This window comes from Castor canadensis, chromosome 5, assembly GCF_047511655.1.
Source record: "Castor canadensis chromosome 5, mCasCan1.hap1v2, whole genome shotgun sequence".
Classification (NCBI taxonomy): Eukaryota; Metazoa; Chordata; class Mammalia; order Rodentia; family Castoridae; genus Castor; species Castor canadensis.
This window is the reverse complement of record NC_133390.1, coordinates 29968116-29988776: the sequence shown is the minus strand read 5'-3', so window position 1 is coordinate 29988776 and position 20661 is coordinate 29968116. Positions and strand designations below refer to the sequence as shown.

Sequence of the window (20661 nt, the reverse complement as noted above, 5' to 3'; positions counted from 1 at the left end):
GATCAGAAATTTGTTCTTTCCAAATATTTCTTTTTCATACATCAAATATATATAGATATAAATATGTCTATGTAAACATAAATATATACATATATATTTATTTAAGATCATTTTAGTACTAAGTGGTGGCCTTAGGACACTATCCTTGATCTTCTGACTTCACTAACTTTATTCTTATAGAGCTTCACAGCTAAAATATCATTGATATAGAAATATAGGCTACCATCTTCCAATGACGACTAATGCCTAATGTTCAATTACTGTTAATTAATGAAACATCTGCTTTTGATTAGGTGATATGTGATTTACATGTAAAGCTACCTCTGGAGTGTGTGATCCAGAAAGGATACCTCTAAATACTAGCAAACCATCCTTAGAGTGTCCATAAAAATGAACATCACACAAAAGTGCATTAATCTATTCTTCCTGAATTAATTAATGTAATTTTAAACAGACTGGATTACCTTTGTCTTTCCCTTTATCTTTCTCATACTGTTTCCTGGTGGTAGTGATAGTCTTTAATTTGTGGCCAAATTACTCCAATCTTTGTCTGTATGTTCATATTACCTTCTCTTCTGTGTCTATCCTATCCACTTTACCCCTCGCTTATAAGACACATACCATTGTATTTAGAGCCACCTGGATAATCCAGGAACATCTCTCCATCTCAAGATTCTTAATTTAATCACACATGCAAAGATTATTTTTCTTATAAAGCTTACATATTCTTTTTTTTTTTTTAAACCGTGAAAAACAGGTCTTTATACCTCTAACCAGGTCCTCGACAACAATGGACATTCCAAACCCTGACACTATTTGATGATGGGAAGTCACAACCCTGTAAGAATCTGTCAACAGCCTGGGTTGTGGGTGTAAGTGCCAGCACTTTGTGCAATGTGTAGCCGCATTTCCCCCATCTTTAAGTTTTAGGGGAAGTAAGTTTGCCCTGGGAGCCCTTTAGGCCACTGGGCCTGATGTCCGAAGAAGGCATTCACTTAGGATCCCTCGCCCCTGGCTCGGCCTGGCTGAAAAGTCTTAGAGTCTGTAGTGGGGACAGGGGGCGAGGGGTGTAAGGCGTAGGGAGCAGCGGCCCTGGGGAGTGGGCTGCAGCAGGGAAGGAAGCACGTTGGATTTTGCAGTCTGACCGTTCCGCATGGAAGGCCTTCCTGGGCAGCGTGGAATGCAGGGCTGCTGGCGCTTTGCCTGGCGTGGCATAGAGGGGCCCAGCTGGTCCCCAGTGCCTGCCCATTCCTACCTTCAGGCACTTCAGAGAAAAACAAATGACAGCCTTGGTACTGTGAACGTCGTCATCGTCATCCTTAACCGCTCCAGCTCCCCTTGCCTGTTCAGAGAAGCTGTGGTGGGCAAAAGTGGCGCAGGTGACCCCAGCCATATTACCTCCATGGATACGTGTGCTAAGTTCTCCTTCAGCTGTCTATGTTGTAACCTCTTGTTTCCCAAAAAAGAAATATCCAAACTCGTCTTTCACCAAAATGCAGTTTCACCATAAAAAAAAAAAAAACGTGACCCGAACTCTATAGAATCTGGAGGTAATGCTGCCTTGACCTTGAAATATGTTGAGAGGTCACGCATCTGGATACTTCCCTGTCAAGACGCAGAACGTAGCTCTTCATAGAACTGACGGCCTGAGGGGCAAAATTGATAAGTACAAGGATTTTTTCTTTTTTTAAGACAGAAACCTTTCTGGCATTGTTAACTTCGACATTAAGATTTTCAAAGGTTTTTTTTCCCCTTATTTCAGGAGACATTTTGTATGAGGTAGTTGAAATTCAGGAACATTTCAATTCTTCTTGAAGTGCAGGAAACAGATAAGTTCCTTATATATACATATTTTTTTTTCTGAGGGTGATGTACCTGCTATGAAACATGGACCAGAGGTTTCAACTTAGAGTCTACATCTTTTAGTTCTGTTGAGAGGCCTCCAGCTTCATCTTCTTAGAGGGTGACACTCTTTCCAAATCCTGAGAGATTGTAGATTCTCTGCCACAACCGACTCTGCAGATGGCTGCCGTTCTGCTTTCTCTGAGCTGCTCAGTGAGTTTTGCACCCATGACTGTGAGTTCTGCTCGTCAGAAGTGTCTTCAGTCCCAAGGTGCTCCTTTCCATCAGCCTGCACTTCGTCCATCTTGGCTTCAGTGCCATCGCTAAGCACAGCTGTGTTGGGCTCAGGAGCAGGACTGGAGTTGCTGCTGTCCTCCTGTTTGATGGGGGAGGCATCTGCTATGGAGCTCTGGTTGCTATTGTCGTCGCGCATGTCCACCATCCCTGGGGAGGAGCTATTCTCCGGAGTGGTCACCTCTGAGCCACGCTTCTCATCTTTGTCTTTCTTCTTATTCTTGTTTTTATCGTCAACCTTCGGCTCCGTCACAGGGCCCCACTTGTAGATTCGTAGAGATGTGTCACCGACAGTCACCCACTTCTCTCATTTGCGCACTTTTCGATAGCCGCCATGACCCTCTTGATATCATCTTTGGCTGGGCTCCTGGTCTCGGCTCGGTTCTGGCGGGGAGCGAGAGGCTGTGGGGAGCGCGCCCGCCGGGTCCTGGTTCCGTGGCGGCCACACTCGCGCCCGCCCGGTCTCTCACTCGCGCACACACACTCACACACTCACACACATACACCAAGCTTACATATTCTGAGGTTTACCATCTGCTATCTTTGAAGCCATTAATCTATGTAAAAGAGACATTTAATTTAAATGGCTATAGGAAATTCTAGAGGGTATGTTTGGTAAACAAATGAATACCGGGACCTGGAAATACAAAAAAATGATGAAAAATGGAAAGCAAAACCTCACCTAAGAGAAATTAGATAGAAATATGATTCTTGGTGTCATAAAATTCTGAAGTAGCTTTTGGAGAAAATGGAGCAGAGAGCTGATTAGCTGCTCAGCAGTGTTTTGAATGGTGTAAAAGAGAGAAACAAATACGGTAGTGTCAATAATCTGAAGAGCCGTGGAAATGTTTTCTAGCCTTCCTCAGATGGCTGGCTATAGTAATCAAGACGGTAGTAGTTGGATTAGTCTGAGGTTGGGTTTTGCTGAATGTTATGTGTTTGAAAAGGTGAATGAGCAGTGGAGTCCGTATTGTGAACAAGGAACTCTTGAAGTGTTGGATAATAGGATTTAGGTTGGGTAGAGTGGCAAAGGAAGCCCAAGGGATACTAAAATACTTGAGATCAAAAGCTAAAAATGGAATTAATAAAAAATAATGGAGAAAAGTTTTTGTTCAAAGAATGGGAATTTTTATTTCAGAGGAAGAATAATTGACTGTAGTGTCTACACAGGAGTGGATGACTAGAGAATTGTAGATGTTGAATAGTATGGTTCAATAAAATAAGGAAATGAGAAAGTACAGGATGCCACTTTCAAATTTTATCATTCTAATCACACTCTGCAGACCTAATGAACAATACAAATTACCTGATGTCCACTTTGGGGGATTATGATTGAATAGGTTTGGTGTAGGATATGAATTTACTTCTTACCAAACAATTTGGACACAAGTGATTGGAAAAATTGCACTTTCAGAGAGTACTATAAAATTTTAGAACTATAACCTACATAAATATTACTGGTTTTAATATGAAATCAAGACTTTGAGACACGTTTCACTGAGCATAAAAGCCTTTAGTGAATGTAGATGAATTGGTAAGGAGATCAGCAATCTGTAGACTAAGTAGGTACATGGGAAGACAGGAGAGAAAAATGAGAAAAGGATTTTGCACAAAAACAAGAAGGGGATGGGTTGAGAGTTACAATAGAGGAGAGGAGAAAACCAGTTCCATCCCTCAGTGGAACAAAAGTTAGAAAATGGGTTGTCTCTATACAAGCACCTTTCAGGAGAATTACTGTCTTTAAGGAAAAGTCAAATCACAAATAAAGGGATAGTCTTGCCACTTATCCATAGGGATTTCTCCCCCAAAGACAGTATATTACTCACATTTTAGCTCCCACATTTTCGCATGTAGTAAGAACTTAACAGATATTTTAAATATTTATTATTTAATACTTATTTCTTCCGTACATTCAATTTGATACTGAATAAGTGAACAGAATCTAAATAGCATATTTTATATCAGAACAATAACAGCCAAGATGCCGCACTACTGACGAATGGATCAAGAAAATGTGGTGTTTATACACAGTGGAATTTTACTCAGCCATGAAGAAGAACAAGCAGCATTATTAGTAATAGAAAATGAGAGCAATACAAATATCCATTAATTAATGAATGAATGATCAAAATGACCTGATATATTAGTATAACAGAACATTATTCAGTAACAAAAGTAGTGAAGTACTGATACATGGCATATTATGAAAAAGTTTAAAAATGTTATTTCATGTTAAGTATCAAATATATGATTTCATTTATATATAATGTTCAGATCAGACAAACCAATAAAGACTGATTGTAGATCACAAGTTGCCAGAGCCAGCCTGAGGGTACAACAAGAGGGGATGGAATGGGTACTGAATGCTAATAAACACCAGGTTTATTTTGGAGTTAAATTCTAAAATTATGGTATGATGATGATTATGTTGTGATTCTGTAAATGTGCTGAAAACTACAGAATTACACACTGGTGGGTATTATGATATATAAACTGTTTCTCAAGGAGGCTGATTAAAATATAAAAACCTTCCTGTCTAATATCTCCCTCCAGAATAAACTTTGGTCTGTCCTATGAGAAGTTCCCCAAAAATATTTCCTACTTTCTCACTCCTCTGTCCTCTATTTCAGGTTAGTTTGCCTCAATTTTGTAAGGAACAATTCCAGAGGGATCAGTAACTCAGGGATCTATTTCATTCAAAATCAAACAAGTTCCACCCAAGTGTTTAGTCTTCAAATAAGTTAAACTTGATTTCTTTGGGGCTGACAACAGAATGACTTCTTCCCTCTTCCCTGTCCATTGGTAATGAGTATTAAACTCATTCTGGAGCACAATTGCATGTTCCTGTAAAATAAAACTCCAAAGCAATCATTTCACTCAGGGTGCCCCAAATCTTCCTCCTAAAGATCAAAGCCTGATTTTCTTAAATTGTTAGCAGAATTGAAATGAAAACAGTCTGCTTCTAGCATTGAGCTTTATGATCCTGACAATAAAAGGAATAAATGTGATAGGAACAGCTGTATGTTTTCAGGAATGATAAACTTCAGCTGTAATTTTTTAAAGTGAAGCTTTGCATTTGAAGTTTATATTAGCAACTAACTTTAGACAGTCACATCTGATGCAGAAATGGAGCTTTGAAGATAGGAGATAAAGAGCACAACAGAATCAGGTTGGTCAAAAGAAAATAAATGAGTAAACAATGTAGGAAGTAATCAGATGCAGAGACACATGCCACCATTAAAGAACTTAATAAATTAAAAACCATTTCTGACTAGAAATGTAACATAATGACAGTCCCTTGCAGTATATTATAAGGGTAATAAAAGCAAAGAGTCAAAAACTCATCAGAAATATGCTACTTTGTAATTAATGAAAAACAGTAGATAAAAGGCAAACTGAAATGTGTTTATTTTTCTTATCACAAAAGCTTAGGTGATGTATAAAATATTAGTATTTCAACAGTAAAGAAATGTTTTATGTAGAAGTTAAGAGATATTATAAAATATGTTAGAATCTTAAAGTTTCCTTTGAACTATCAGAGATATTTTATTTCTGATTCTCTTCAGTAAATTTGAGAATCCAGGTTTCTGATTAAAGGTAATAATTTGTGCTGAATGGCAACTATATGCTTTCTTGACTAATTGTAAATAAAGATCTTGGGCGACTTCAAGCTTATTTTAGTATTTATACACCAGAGTTTTGAAAATCCTGGGGTTTTGTCAAATTTTGTATTGACAGTTTTTTTTTCATATATTCTTTGGAATATTTTGTGATATAGTGGACCAAAAATTAGTAACCAACTGCCATATAATCAAAATTTGATCATTGAACTAAGAAATCTCAGCAATAAACGTGCTCACTGAGGAGAGTTATAAATTTCAATGTTCTTACATTACCCAATGTCAGTGCAGACTTTTCAAGAGAGACTACGTGACTACTTTTAAATTAGAAAATTAAATTTTTTCTTATACATTATTTACCAGTATGACTAGTTTACACTCAACATATGAATTTTATTTTTACATTACCAAAGTCTACAGCCTCTTCTAAAAGAAATTAAAAATAACCATACTGTTTTCCTTTTTCTTACCCATACTAAACTTGTAAAGTATGTAAACCCTATAAAATGTTAGTTTTTCCCTATCTTCTTATTGTGTCTTTCCTTTTGGATAATAAATGCGTCTGAAAAAACAGGTTTTCTCATACTCCTAACCCAAACACTTTTAGACTTTTTCTACATGGACACTCAGTGAGTGGCAAGTATCATTTTTCTCTAAAGACAATACCAAAACAAATTATCTAGTGAGTATCCAGTGAGTCCATTTGGGTTGTTATAGCACAATCATAAAAATGGGTAACTTAAAACAACAGCTATTTATTCCTCATAGTTTTTGAATCTGGGAAGAACAAGACTAAGATGGGTTCAGTGTTTGGTGAGGACCCACTTCCTGACTTATAAATGACCTTCTTTTTGCTGTGTCCTCACAGTCCTACTTCCATTAAATATTAGGGCTTTGGTTTCAAGCTCTAATCACTTGCCAAATGTCTCATCTCCTAATACCATAATATTGGGAGATTAGGATGTCAATGTATGAATTTGGGATAGAGGAGCCAGCAATCATGTCTAACAGTGCCTGCTCTCTTATTTAACCACCTATTTGATAAATTCTCTGTTAAGAAATTAAAGTTAATTTTTTAACATATTTCCTTTATCTAGCACAATTTTCACATATTTATTGACAGTTCCATACAAAAATTGTGTCTTAACAACAAAACTCAAGATGAATTTATCTAAAAATATTTCATGAAGGTTTTTAACTGTAAAGCATGTGGGTATTAATCTACACAAGATAAAAATTTAGAAGGGAAAAATAATACAATAAGGTCAGTTGAAGTTTGAAAAATAAACGAGTTAAAATTATAATGATATAAATATAGTAATGATTTCCAAAAAAGTTAAGTCCATGCATTCAAATAATTGCTTCTTCTATGTCAATTTACCTATATTAAGAATGAATTAGCATTTTCCTCTAAATTTAACATACGCAGTTTAAAGGCTCAGCATAACCTAAGAAGCCTATATAAAAATATGTGTACCCTAATATTTTTATTCCTAAAATTATCAAAACAGGATGAAAGTGAAATTTCCTGGGTACTACATTTATAGAATTAGAGATTTTTAAAAAAAGAATTAATGGAATGATGAATGAAGTGAAAAAAAACCCCAAAATATAATAAGTCCAGCACCTGAAAATTTTGTACATGCTTTTTTAAAATCTGTATTGCATTGAGTATTGTACTTTGTGTAATTTGAAAGGACTTGTAAGCACAGAAACATCCAATAACAATTTTTTTTAATGAAAACAAGTAAAATGTTCTAGGCAATAGTTTTAGGTGAATAAATCCCTTAATATTTGACCTTTATACTGCAGGAAACTTCTTCTAACCTACATTTCTCTAACAGTAAATATAAAGGCTTAATACATTTATCTGTGACACAGCATCACTCACAAATCAAAGCCTCAAAGGGGACATTTTTGTACTAGTTCCTGAAATGATTAGACCTCTTCAGACTTATATCTATAATGCACTGTGACTATTTATAATCAGAGAGGCTTTCTTAATTTAATGACTTTCAGATTTGAGTTGCTAAGACTTTTAAGCTCAGTCTTCCTAGATTTTTCCCTGGTAAAATATTCCAAGATGAAAACTCATAGAACTACTGCTTATTTTTCAACTAAAGATGAGTAATTCCAGTTATTTTGGATATTTGTCAAATTAACAATTTCAAAAGCAACATAATTTGATGGTACCATGGTTAACACCAACCACATAGGTTAAAGTTATACTGATAGAAGCATAAAATTCATCAGGTAGGATGGTAGCAGTCCTGATTGATTGAAATAGCACTATATAACCTGCCCAAAAATTTCTAATGATAACCTGGATGGTAGCGATATGTGTTCCCACATAGTTCTCAAACTTGCATCTGATCATCTGTGACAAGAAGATCAATTTCATAAAAATTCTTGAACAGAGATGCTGTCATTAATTATTTCCAAATAAAATTATCATAGAGGTAATCTTGTTTGTCATAGAGATTTACAGACATCATTCATTCACTCATTTCTTTGGGGAACAGTAATCCACCTTTCAGTTTAGGCAGGGTATGCAATGCTGGTCACACAAAAGGCCAGGATTGCAAGCATTTTACCTGATGAATGTTATGCTTACATGAGTTGAAGTCTTGGAAGTAAGAAAAAATTATGAATAGGAGCTACCAAATTTTTTTTACCATAGTTAGTATCTAAGAAGAGTCTGTCTTGAACTCATTTTGGGAAAATTTAAAAATAATTACGTTATCCTGTCTGATACATTCAAAGACTTGCTTTCATGGTCATGCAAATCTTAAGCAGACAGAAAAGCTCTTTACTTCAGAAAGTTTTTCTTTTGATACCTCTGATTGACAGTTGTAGGGGTTCTTCTTAAAATCTGCCTTGATAGGTTCATGGATTTCAAAAAAAAAATAATAGCTGTTATATTTGATAACATTTTATTCTTTTAAATAAGATTCATATATTTTCTTTAAACACCTACCTAAAGCACCAAGCTCAGCTAATGCTCCATGAGACAAATACCTAATATGTGATGATGTTATACCACCCAAACTCTAGTTAGGTTGAAAGTGAGACATCATTCAAGCTAGTTTTCATTAAAAAGTGGTGGACACAGTCTTTGTGTAAAATTTATAGTGAGGAATAAGCAGTATGCTGACCAATCTTCTCTGTGGCTATAAAATTTTTGCCAGACATCACCTTCCTATCAACCCAGTTCAGTAGCTTCAAGCTCACCTTCTAAGAGAAAACTCATGCAGAAAATATGAATGCACATCTAAATGTGGCAGTGATTTCAATGTATAACATCCTTGAAATAAACTACAAAGTGATGCTGGTACATTTTCATGAGAATAGACAACTGGAGGATGTTAGTTACTCAAAGGAATTTGCTATGGTTAGTTGATGTGGGGCAGAGCTTGCCATTGGCCTTGCCACTAAGCAATTCAAAGATTCCTTGCAGCCATATTTCAGCACTGCAATCTGAGCTTAGCCATGGAAGTCAGGGAAGAAAACAGACTCCACATGATGACTCAACTGTTTCATTTTTAATGGTTATTAGTGGCCTCAGACAAAGCTCAAACTGCAAGGTAAACAGCAAATTTGCTTATTGTTTAAAGTGTACGCAAGGGATAATTTATTCATTTGCTAATTTTCTTTCCTGATCTAGCACATTAGGTGGCATTTCTTCTCTGACATATGTAATGTTAACCTAGACTCATCTAGACTGCAATTTTCTACAGAAGATGCAGCATAGTTTTTGAATAACCTGAGTGTAGAAGATTTCCAATTTCTAAGGGCAGAGTTTGGTGGTTTCCTTATTGAAGCCAAATGGTGCTTGGAACTATAGCTATTATCTGTTAAGAATAAAGAACAAATATTTTTAAATATATACATTTTCCCTTTTTTCTTGGATAAGACTCAAATGTTCACTCAAACAATAATGCCAATTTTCTAGTATTTAAAGAAGAAATTTAATAACAACCTCAAGGAAAGAAACTCCAAAACAGAATTTAGACAAAATTGCCTGATTGAACACACCGTTAATGCTTCTATTTTGGTAATATACATGGGCCAATAAAATCAATCAATTACGTTTTTACTGGTTATCTCATATAAAAGTTGTAATAAAACCAGGATAAAATAACGTAAAAAGGCATAATATAAGTTTGGCAAATTTTATCATTAAAACATTATTTATAAATGTGCCTTCAATAAGAACATAATTCTGATGAAATGTTTAAAATGTGATACTTCCAAAAGTCAAAATATAATTGTTTTCTAATCAAAATCATTCTTCAACCTCTTTTAAAGACAGAACTTGACAAAAATTTATTCTGAGTGTCCATGTCTCCTTTGTTGTATGTTGTATAAGGTTTATATCTGAGGCAAGCCATAAATCTGTTTTATGTTCTCTAATAAGAAAAAATAAAAGAGTGGTTGTGGATTGAGCCCTTTGTGTATATTCTCCTTTTCATTAAGGACCATTAAAAAAAAGAAAATAAGATTAAAATGGCTAGGTCTTCTTAGAAAAATTCCCACAAATTTCAATAATTATAGATTTTGGCTTCTTTGGTTTTCATGGCCCTAATCTTTAGTAGTTTATTATGATGTATAACACAGTATCCAATATTTTCCACATGACACACATTTAACATCAGTACATTACAGACCATGAGCCAAGAGCCTGGTTCAAAGGTCACTAGTGTCAAGTGAGATAGTGGAAGCCAAAGGAAACATTGTGATACCTATCAAGTAGCTATACTTCTGAGTAAGACTGCACCAGGAAAAGACTCATTTTTATGACTTCATTTCTCCTTCTTCTTCAATTCGGAAGGAGACCACTGAGTTGAGCTTTATTGTGTGTATTTTAGTGACAGGCATATAAGGGATTTTTGCTTTGTTTTATTGTTCTTGTTGGTGGTTTTTTTTTTTTTTTTTTTTTTTTAGCAAAAGCATAATGCAAACTATGTGGTAGATTTACTAACTTTTTTCAGTCTGGGTCTCTAATCATTTATTAGATAGAAGAGAAAAAAGACCATCACTTTTTCTGTTCTTAATTATGGATTGGAAAGTCTGTTTTATCCCTAATCATCGTGTAACACAAAGTGGCATTCAATGCCATCATTTAAAATACACAGATCAAAAGCATGAAATGTTTCTAGGCTGGTATCAAATTGAAAGGAATAATGTCCACGTGCTTCAAGTCACCTGTTGCAAATTAAGGTTTACGGGATGAAGAGTTTCCTTCTTATTTCTTTGCCCAGCACACACTAGGTGGGCACTAAATATAATACAAAACTTGAACAGTTAATGTATTTTTAAACACAGACATAAATCTCTATATTTCGTATCAGATTCTGGTTTGTGTCACTCAAAATATTTACTAAAAGGTTCCCAGAGTCAGTACAATTAGCAATAGAATCAGACATTATTTTTGTATCTGTTGTAGGCTCCTTAAGTCTAGTGCTAATTTGTAAAACTGCAATATGTTGAGTCTAGCAGAAACTAATCTCTAATCTCTAAGTTATGCACATCCCCAGTCACTGAATGTAAATGTTCCTGCCTCCTGAAAGGGAACAATTAGCTGGAAACACAACATTCTGCAAACATGCTGTAGGTGAAAACATTCAGGCAATTTTGACTTTTTAACAAAGAATTTCAAAATCTTTATGCTGTTTTAAACTTGTTAACTTTACTGTTGCTTTTGATATCAGATAAATTATTTAACTAGACATTTTTTAATTAAATAATTTTGTTCTTGTTTTGATCAATAATTGCCATACAATGATTTCCCTATGCAATCTAAAAGACTTTTGTTAAGATTGCATCTCAGTTATTTAGCTGTGTCTTCCTCTCCTTCTGCACAACAAAAGAAATGGTCTGTAAACTGAAGAGACCACCCACAGAGTGGGAGAAAATATTTGCTAGCTATACATCAGACAAAGAACTGATAACCAGAATATACAGGGAACTTAAGAAAGTAAACTCTCCTAAAATCAGTGAGCCAATATAAAAATGGGCAACTGAATTTAACAGAACATTCTCAAAAGAAGAAATTCAAATGGCAAAAAAGCACTTGAAAAAATGCTCACCATCTCTAGCCATAAAGGAAATGCAAATCAAAACCATACTAAGATTCTACCTCACCCCTATTAGAATAGCCATCATCAAAAACACCACCACCAACAAGTGTTAGTGAGGATGTGGGGAAAAAGGAACCCTAATCCACTGCTGGTGGGAATGCAAGCTGGTGCAACCACTCTGGAAAAAAATTTGGAGGCTTCTTAAAAATCTAAACATAGACCTGCCATATGATCCAGCAATCCCACTCCTGGGGATAGGCCCAAAAGAATGCAACACAAGTTACTCCAGAGGCAACTGCACACCCATGTTTATTGCAGTGCTATTCACAATAGCCAAGTTATGGAAACAACCAAGTTGCCCCACTATTGATGAATGGATCAAGAAAATGTGGCACTTGTACACAATGGAATTTTACTCAGCCATGAAGAATGAAATCTTATCATCTGCAGGTAAATGGATGGAACTGGAGAACATCATTCTGAGCGAGGTCAGCCAAGCTCAGAAACCAAAAATCGCATGTTCTCCCTCATATGCAGACTTTAGATCTAGGGCAAATGCAGCAATGTGGTTGGACTTGGATCACATGTCAAGGGGAGAGCACATACAGGAGATATAGAATAGGTAGAAAACCCAAAACATGAAAGTGTTTGATGTCCCCACTCCAGAGGAACTAATACAGAAGCTTTAAAACGACAGGTTATCATGAGCAGGGGATCAGGAACCACTGTAAAGATCAGTTAGAGTTGAATCAACATGGGTTGTAACACATGGGTACATGAAAGCAATAGTAGGAATATTTCTGCATAGCTACCCTTAACTCAACTGGCAAAAATGCTTTGTCTTTCTTATTATGTTTATGTCTTTTCTTCAACAAAATCAGTGATAAGGGCAGAACAGGACCTGCCTGAAACTGAAAGAAGGGGGAAGGTGGGGGAGGGGGGCAGAGTGGAGAAATGACCAAAACAATGTATGCACATGTGAATAAATGAACAACAACAAAAATAAATAAATAAATAAATAGAAAATAGAACTAATGTCACTATTTAAATACAGGATCATACCCTGGATCAGAAGACTAAGAACACATTGCACTGATGCCCCTACTAGAACAACCCTGGCAAGAAGACCACATAGAAGTCACCATGACCACTCATTCTAGTTCACAAAGGCTTCTGGCCATTGATTTGTGCCTTTCTTTAGCCTTTCAAAAAAATATGGTTCTTTTAAGAACCAGAATCTGGAAATGAAGTGAAGTGAAGCTGGAAGCAATAGCTAGGATTCTTTTGTTATTTATTTTAATTTAGGTTTGCTAATACTTAGCTCCTCAGCTTTTCTTTTCCCTGTGCATTTTCCAATTCTCTCCTACCGCCTTTAGTACCTCACATTATAATCCATTTCTTCTTTAGTAGTTATTGCATATTTTAAAATAAAAGTAGACTATCCTATTTCAATCTGAATTTAATACTATAGAAGTTCTTACGAAAAAGCAACAGAGTATGGTAAAATTCTTCATTATTGCTTAAATCTAATACTTCATATTAAATCTCAAGTTATGTACCTAATGTTAAGAGTACAAAAATTTGAGAGTATGCTTACTATTTTTTAACAAATACTTACCATGGAATGACAAAAAATTTATTTGACTGATAAGAATATGAGAGGCAAAGCCAGAAGGTTTTCTTGTTCATTCATATAGCCAATGAGCAGTATACTTTTTTCCAGTATGATAGGTCTTGTAAGTACAAAAGTAAATAGAACAAAATCCCCATTCTTTAGAAGCCTTCATTATATGGAGGTAACATCCAAATGGACTAGTAATCAGGGCAAAATAATTATTGTAGTCATAGAAGTATGAAGGAATCAGTGTGCCAGAGAGAAGAGAAAGCGCTTGGTGTTGCTTGGAGACATGGAATGTGGTTACTTGAAGAAATGATATGTAAGCTGAATCTCATAATAATCAATTGAAATTTCCAAGATGTACAAGAGTGAGGCAGAAAAAGAATCCATAGTAGCTTTAAGATAGGCAAGTGAGAAAAAACATGGTGTATGATAAAAACCAAACCTTGCTCAGCACCAGTGGCTACCTAACATGCAGTGTTCCGGAAAGTTGGTTAAAGGATATACTTGAAGGTTGAAGGATGATTGGATACATGGCAAGTTTTTTTGTATATGGTCACCTATTTTTTGTGTGTGTGTGTTATTGTATTCATAATTGTATTTTTTAAAATACTATGTATGTTCGATTGTTTAACTACCTCTCAATTCATTTATCCATTCTCCTCTTTTATTTCCTTTTCTCCTTTTATTTTATGATTTTTACATTTACTTTCTTGTGGGTAGAACATGTTATGCCTGTTTTTCTCCCGAGACCATAAGAGATAATAAGAAAGACATAGCATTTTTGCTGGTTTGAGATAAAGATAGCTATACAAAGAGATTCCTAGCGTTGCTTCCATGCACTTGTGTATTGCAACCCACATTGGTTTGTTTCTACCAGACCTCTTCACTACTTCTTGGTCCCCTCCCTATAGTGGCCTCTGCCAATTTAAGATTACTTTATTCACTCCTCAACAGGGAGTACATCAACCACATTCAAGTTTTAGATTTCCTTTCCTTTCCCTGTTTCTTCCTTGTGTGTTCTCCCCTTAGTGTGTGACCCATGTCCAATAACATTACTGCATTTATTTTGGGTCTGTAATCTGCATATGAGGGAGACCTTGCAATTTTTGGCCTTCTGAGCCTGGCTAACTTCTCTTAAGATGTTCTCTAGTACCATCCATTTACTTGCGAATGGCAGAATTTCATTCTTCTTTGTGGTTGAGTAAAATTCCATGGTGTATAAATACATTTTCTTGGTCCATTTGTCAGTTGTGGGCCATCTTGGCTGTTTCCATAGCTTGGGTATTGTAAATAGTGCTGCAGTAAACATGGGTGTACAGGTGCTTTTGTAATAACTTGAGTCACATTCCTTTGGGTATATCCCTCAGTGTGGTGTGGCTGGATCATAGAGCAGATTTCATGGCAATCTTTAGAGATAAATGGAGAAACATCTCACAAGCACTACGTTCTTCTACTTCAAAGGGAAAATGAGGAGCCATCCATGTGTGTCTGAATTCCTGTTTCCATTACTTTTCTAAATTGTAAAATATTTGAGAAGCAAGGTTTCTCTATCTGAAGAGGGGAAGATGGTAGCACTTGACAGTTCCTATATAAACATCAAGATTCATAGTTTTGGAATTCTCATATAGTACAAATTCCTTTGTCAATTGATCCTTATGTATGCATATATATGTATATATACATGTACGTATATGTATTATATATGATTATGAAATTGAACTAATAGTCTTCACCTTTTATCCTGCTATAGATACTGGTTCATCTCTCTCTCTCTTTCTCACTCTCTCCCTCAGTATTGGAGTTTGAACTTAGGGCCTTCTGCTTGCTAGGGAAGCACTCTATCATTTGAGCCACACCTACTGCCCTTTCAGTTTTAGGTTATTTTACAGGTATGGTCTCAAGCTTTTGGCCCAGGCTCACCTTGAGTTATAGCCCTCCTCATCTCTGTCTTTTGATTAGCTGGGATCACAGCTTGCCCAGCTTACGTGCTCATTTCTAACAATAAATTCATCACATTGGTTTTTCTACTTTTAAAAAATATGTATCACTCTTTAAATGTGAGTTAGAAGATAATAGAAGCTGCTATGTATTTATTTTTGAGTCAGAAGTTATTTGCAATTTTCCTATACATTGGAACAACTTCATAAATCAATGAAGAATAAGTGGACACAAAGAACATATATTCAGGTATAATTTAATTCCTTGGAAATATTCTAAAATGCTTCTAAATAAGAATAAAATTGCCACCATATATCTTTATAGCTTATCAGTTCTTTTACCATAGAGAAGCGAAGTTTATATTAAATTTGTTTATAGCTAACGTTTATATTGAATTTATATTAAATTTCTTTATAAAACACAGAAGACAGGAATCCATCAGCCACATGACATTCCATAGTGCTGATCTAAAGTGGATGGTTGGGAAGCTGTCATGATGAACAGGAAGACACAGAGAGATGATAACTACTCTTCTCAACTTCAAAATCAAAATAGGATGACATTTTCAATTTAGAATTTTAGTTGGCAGAAATAAGAAGACTGTACCTTCCATAGCAGGTGATTAAATTAACTTCAATAATACAAAATATTTTTAAAATTCAAGTAATCACTGGAATAAAGGACATATAAACATGATTAAAAACATGACAAACGTTTCAATGTTTCTTTCTTTACATTGTTTGTGTTCCCATATTCAACTTAAAAATTTGATTTATTTTTGAGCGGAGCAGAAATCAAAGTTTACAACCATTTTGTATTCTGTCTTGAGATGGCTTCCATCATGCTCTGAATACCAACAGTCAAGACTAAGTAATTAAACATGAATGCTATTGTTATTCTTTTATGGATTATTGCAAATGTTTTTTAACACACTTATAGTGTGAAAATAATATGATGTGGATATAAGACATATGTTAATCAAAGCCTTTTAAAATAACCAAATTCTCTTTGGGAAAAAGAATCGTTGACTTCACTACATACAGACTATAAGTAAATTTGTGATGCTCACCTGCCATCCTAATCATTATTGTCAGGAAATCAATTTGAGATCACAGGTCACAGCTTTAAATTCAAGTGTGGCATAGGGAATTTAATCAATATCTATATACAGATAGAAAAATTATGCTGAAAGCATGACTATTTTAGTAATACTTTTTGTTTAAACTGGCTTAAATTATTCTGGAAGTAGGTTTAAATAAAGATAATATTTGAGGGACATCTATTTAAAAATAACCTGTGTCTTATATAAGATTTTGTATAGGTCACTATAATCAAGCATAAATTTTTCACATTTTAATTCTGCCTCAGTGTTTCTACTGAAACCTCTAACTTGAAGGTTACCATAAACTCCCTAATTGTGAAGTTCAATGGCCTTTGTTATTTTTTCATATTTCTTGACATTGCTGTATCATTTGATATTGCTCATGGCCATGTCTTTTTGAATTTATATTATTATTTACAGAATAAAGTGTTTTTAAGATGTGTATTCTTTTATCTACGCCTCACTGGCTATACTATTTTTGTCCTTTTGGAATCTTTTCAATAATAAATGTAAATATAAACTATTAGAGTTCATGAAAAGCTAGCCATTGTATTACTCAGACATTTGAATATCTTTTCATTTATGAAGAATTATAGAGGATTTATCACAGAACTAAAAGTGAATCATATACAGAGGTAATGAGTAGGCTAAGGGTTGGCAAGCTACTCTTATAGTCTAACTCCAGTCTACTCTCTATTTCTTTGTAGCTAAAGGTTTTTTCATTTATATATTGTCTTGTGACTTTTTACACAAAGGCAAAGTTGAACAGTTGCCATACAGACTATATGATGTGCAAAGCCTAAAATATTTACTATCTAGCTTTATATAGAATAAGTTCAGAGTCCCTTGGGTTAGAGGATTCATTAACTGATCTGTCACAAAGAAAAGGCCCCCCATTGTAAAGCTTTATGCCAATAAAAAGCATTTTACTGAACTAGAGCTTTCTAGAAATATCTGTTTAAGTATGACCTTTACTTCTAGCACCTTGCCTCAAGAGTGAGTATGTGGATTCAACATTATTGGTCACTTGGAAAGAGTTGACAAGACCTCACAGAACCTCATCCATATTTGTAGCTTCAGTTGAACACACAGGTTTGCAGTGCACTATGTGGAGTAGGTTCCTTATGCCTAGGACCAAATTGTAGAGAGCAAGGAAAGAAAGAACAGCAATATATGGGACTTCCTCTTATGACTACGATGTCTCCCCTTGAAAACCTGTATATTAAGAGGTTAAGCCATGTGAAGTATCATGTACCTTGTGAGACTGAGACAGGAGGACTGCTTGAGCCCAGATCTTCAAAACTAACCTGCACAAAATAACACAGCAAGAATTGTGAGGTTCAATTTGAAAACTCAAAAAAAGAAAGAAAAAAACCTTTTACTCAATCTACTTTATTCCATGTATTAAGTATAAAAGATATCACAAATCTTTCAAAATTGAAATTTCTATAATCCTTGGTTGCCCTTACCTGGCTAAATTTCATCATACTTTCTTATCCTTATAAAAAATAATTCTACCATTCCATCTTTATTTGGACTAGCCTAAAACATGGGATAAAACATGTTAGCCTAAACTAACATGGGATGACCCTATGTTCATCTACCTTATAGCTGAAAGACACTTAACTGAATAAACTCAGTTGGACACCAAGAATCATAACACAATCTTGCAAGTTTATAAGGCTTTATATGTAAGGTTACAAAAATTAAACACCCTTCCAGAGTTCTGTACATTAACATCCATGCAAAAACTGATTATAATTCAATATCTAGCATCAGCTCTTTTAGATTCTTATAAATTCCACTTAATGTCAACCAACAAAATAATTTTTAGCTTAATTGTATTTAGCTGGCCCATAAGTAAAGCCTTATTAGAGATTTTCAGAGGGCTTGACTTTAAATTGATTATCTAGCCTTGTTCATGCTCATATATGATTATATTTTTGCAAATCATATATTTTAAAATATTTGAAGTTTAATTAATTATTTGATAATTTATATTGATGTTGTAAAACAAAATCCCTTATATCTGTAGAGGACCAGTAGAACCATTATTTTTCAAACATTTCAATTCAATAATTCATTTAACCCAATGAACTAAATTATTTTATTCCTGAAAAGAAATTTGAATTTTTTCCAATAAATGGTATTAAGACATAAAAATTAAGTTCAAGAAGTATAACGGTATGTGGTGTCTTGTACACATAACCAGCTTTCGATCATGTCATATGATCAGACTTCCCAAGGAGGCTTACTCAGATATATGCAATACAAGTAATTTCAATATTCATTCAAGCCATATAGTTTCATGATTGATAGAAGGCTTTCATGAATGACTTTACTTGTGTATTTACTGCTGACTGAAGCTAGTTATATACTTTACCAATTGTTATTAACAACAAAGGAAATGTTACTTTCATTCAGTCTTCACATAGTAGTTCAAGTCATTGCCATATAAAAATGGCATATTTTTCTCTAATTTAATAGAAAGAAAGAGTGATTTATTAGTTTCTATAGCTCATGTTTCTAAGCAGTAGTATAAATATAGTAGTATAAATATACTAAGCAGTAGTATAATATATATAGTATATACTATACTATATATAGTAGTATAAATATCCTTATTTCTAATAGTTCCAATATGCAGAGATTTGAGTTACCAGAGTTTGATGGTGAGTTTTACATGTCAATTTTACTGGGCTAAGGGATGCCCAGATACCTAGTACAACATTATTTTGGGTATGTTTATGAGGTTCTTACTAGAATAGATTAGCATTTGAATCAATAGATCACTGTAAAATATGTCTCACCAGAGTGAATGTAATCACAGAGGCAATTCCTATAGGAAATCTTGTTTCTCTGAAGAACCCCAATTGATACACATGATTTACTTCAAATATCTCTAGTTCCTCAATAATAGTTCAAATTTCCTTACCACAGTATATTACCTGCAAGAAAATTCACAAATTATGAACACCACTGTGGCTTGCTTCATCCCACAGGTACAATATAATTAATGGCAACTGTGTCAGTTCTTTGGGAGTGTGTCTGAGATTGGTCACTGCACATCTATTATTCATTTCACACAGAGAGAGCAAATGGGTATTTATGTTTACTTCTTGTCTTCCAGTGGTAAACCTGGAAAGTGAATGTTGATGAAAAAATAGGTCAACAAAAATCAAAATCCAGTGCAGAAAGAAAAAGTGATGATGCTGGAAGTGAAATTCAAATTGCACATAGAGTTTTATAAGCATTAGCTGTGTGAATGTTGACACTGCCACACTCTGAGGTACTCTGAATACACAGCCAGAAGAATTTAGTTGAGATGAACTTGTTGACAAACATGAGGAAAGTTATGATGAAAATGATAATGATGCCGGGTGCTGTCAAATTGAACATTACTGAATTCTCAGAGTATTATTTTACATTGAAAACACAAAGGATAAATTGTTGGAAGTATATACAAACTTAGAAATGAATAGAACAATTTACACAGGCATAGAAAAGATATTTGCTGCATATCATAATACATAATTAGAAGAAGAAAAATAAGTATTGTTCAAACTATTCCTGATGAGTATGTTTTAAATAAATTAAACATTTTAATACTCAGTGCTTCTGATGCCTTAAATTTAGTGAACTAAATAAATAACAGTTTTTGCTACTTTAAATATGATTGTCTATCACAGTGTGAAATTTTTAAATGTTTCAACCAAAGTCTGTAAGATCATAGAAGTCATAATTTCCTTTACTAACTATAACATCTCTTTGCACAATTTTTCCAATCCTGCACTCCCATGCAAAGTGAAGCCTGTATTGTTTCAACTTGAATTTTACTTCATATATAATGTAAAAAAAAATTTCAGCACAAACAGAAGTAATGATCCATTCTATATTACTATGGAAATGGAAAGGGTGAAGGAGAGCTTCTGACTAGATTTCACCCTTTGGCTGATTTTCATGACTATTGACTTCTCTGTGCTCTGTTCCTTGCCTAAGAGACTAATTATTCCTTCTACAGGTGTAGTAAGGCTTAAAAGTAAAAGACCAGGTGAAGAGCTCTAAATTATTACCATTTCAATAGAAACTACTTTCTGGGATTCAGCTTTCAAAAGACCAGAACCCAGCAATAAACATGGAAGTGCAGGTGACCTATGGACATGC

The 20661-nt window shown here is 34.6% G+C and overlaps 1 protein-coding gene and 1 pseudogene across 23 annotated transcripts in view; both read right to left on the bottom strand.

Moving 5' to 3' along the window:
• Positions 1-20661, bottom strand: part of Robo2 (roundabout guidance receptor 2) — a 1713446-nt gene that overhangs the window by 922673 nt on the left and 770112 nt on the right. The gene's annotated exons all lie outside the window — the stretch shown is intronic.
• LOC109702990 (B-cell CLL/lymphoma 7 protein family member A pseudogene) lies at positions 1923-3978 on the bottom strand (annotated as a pseudogene).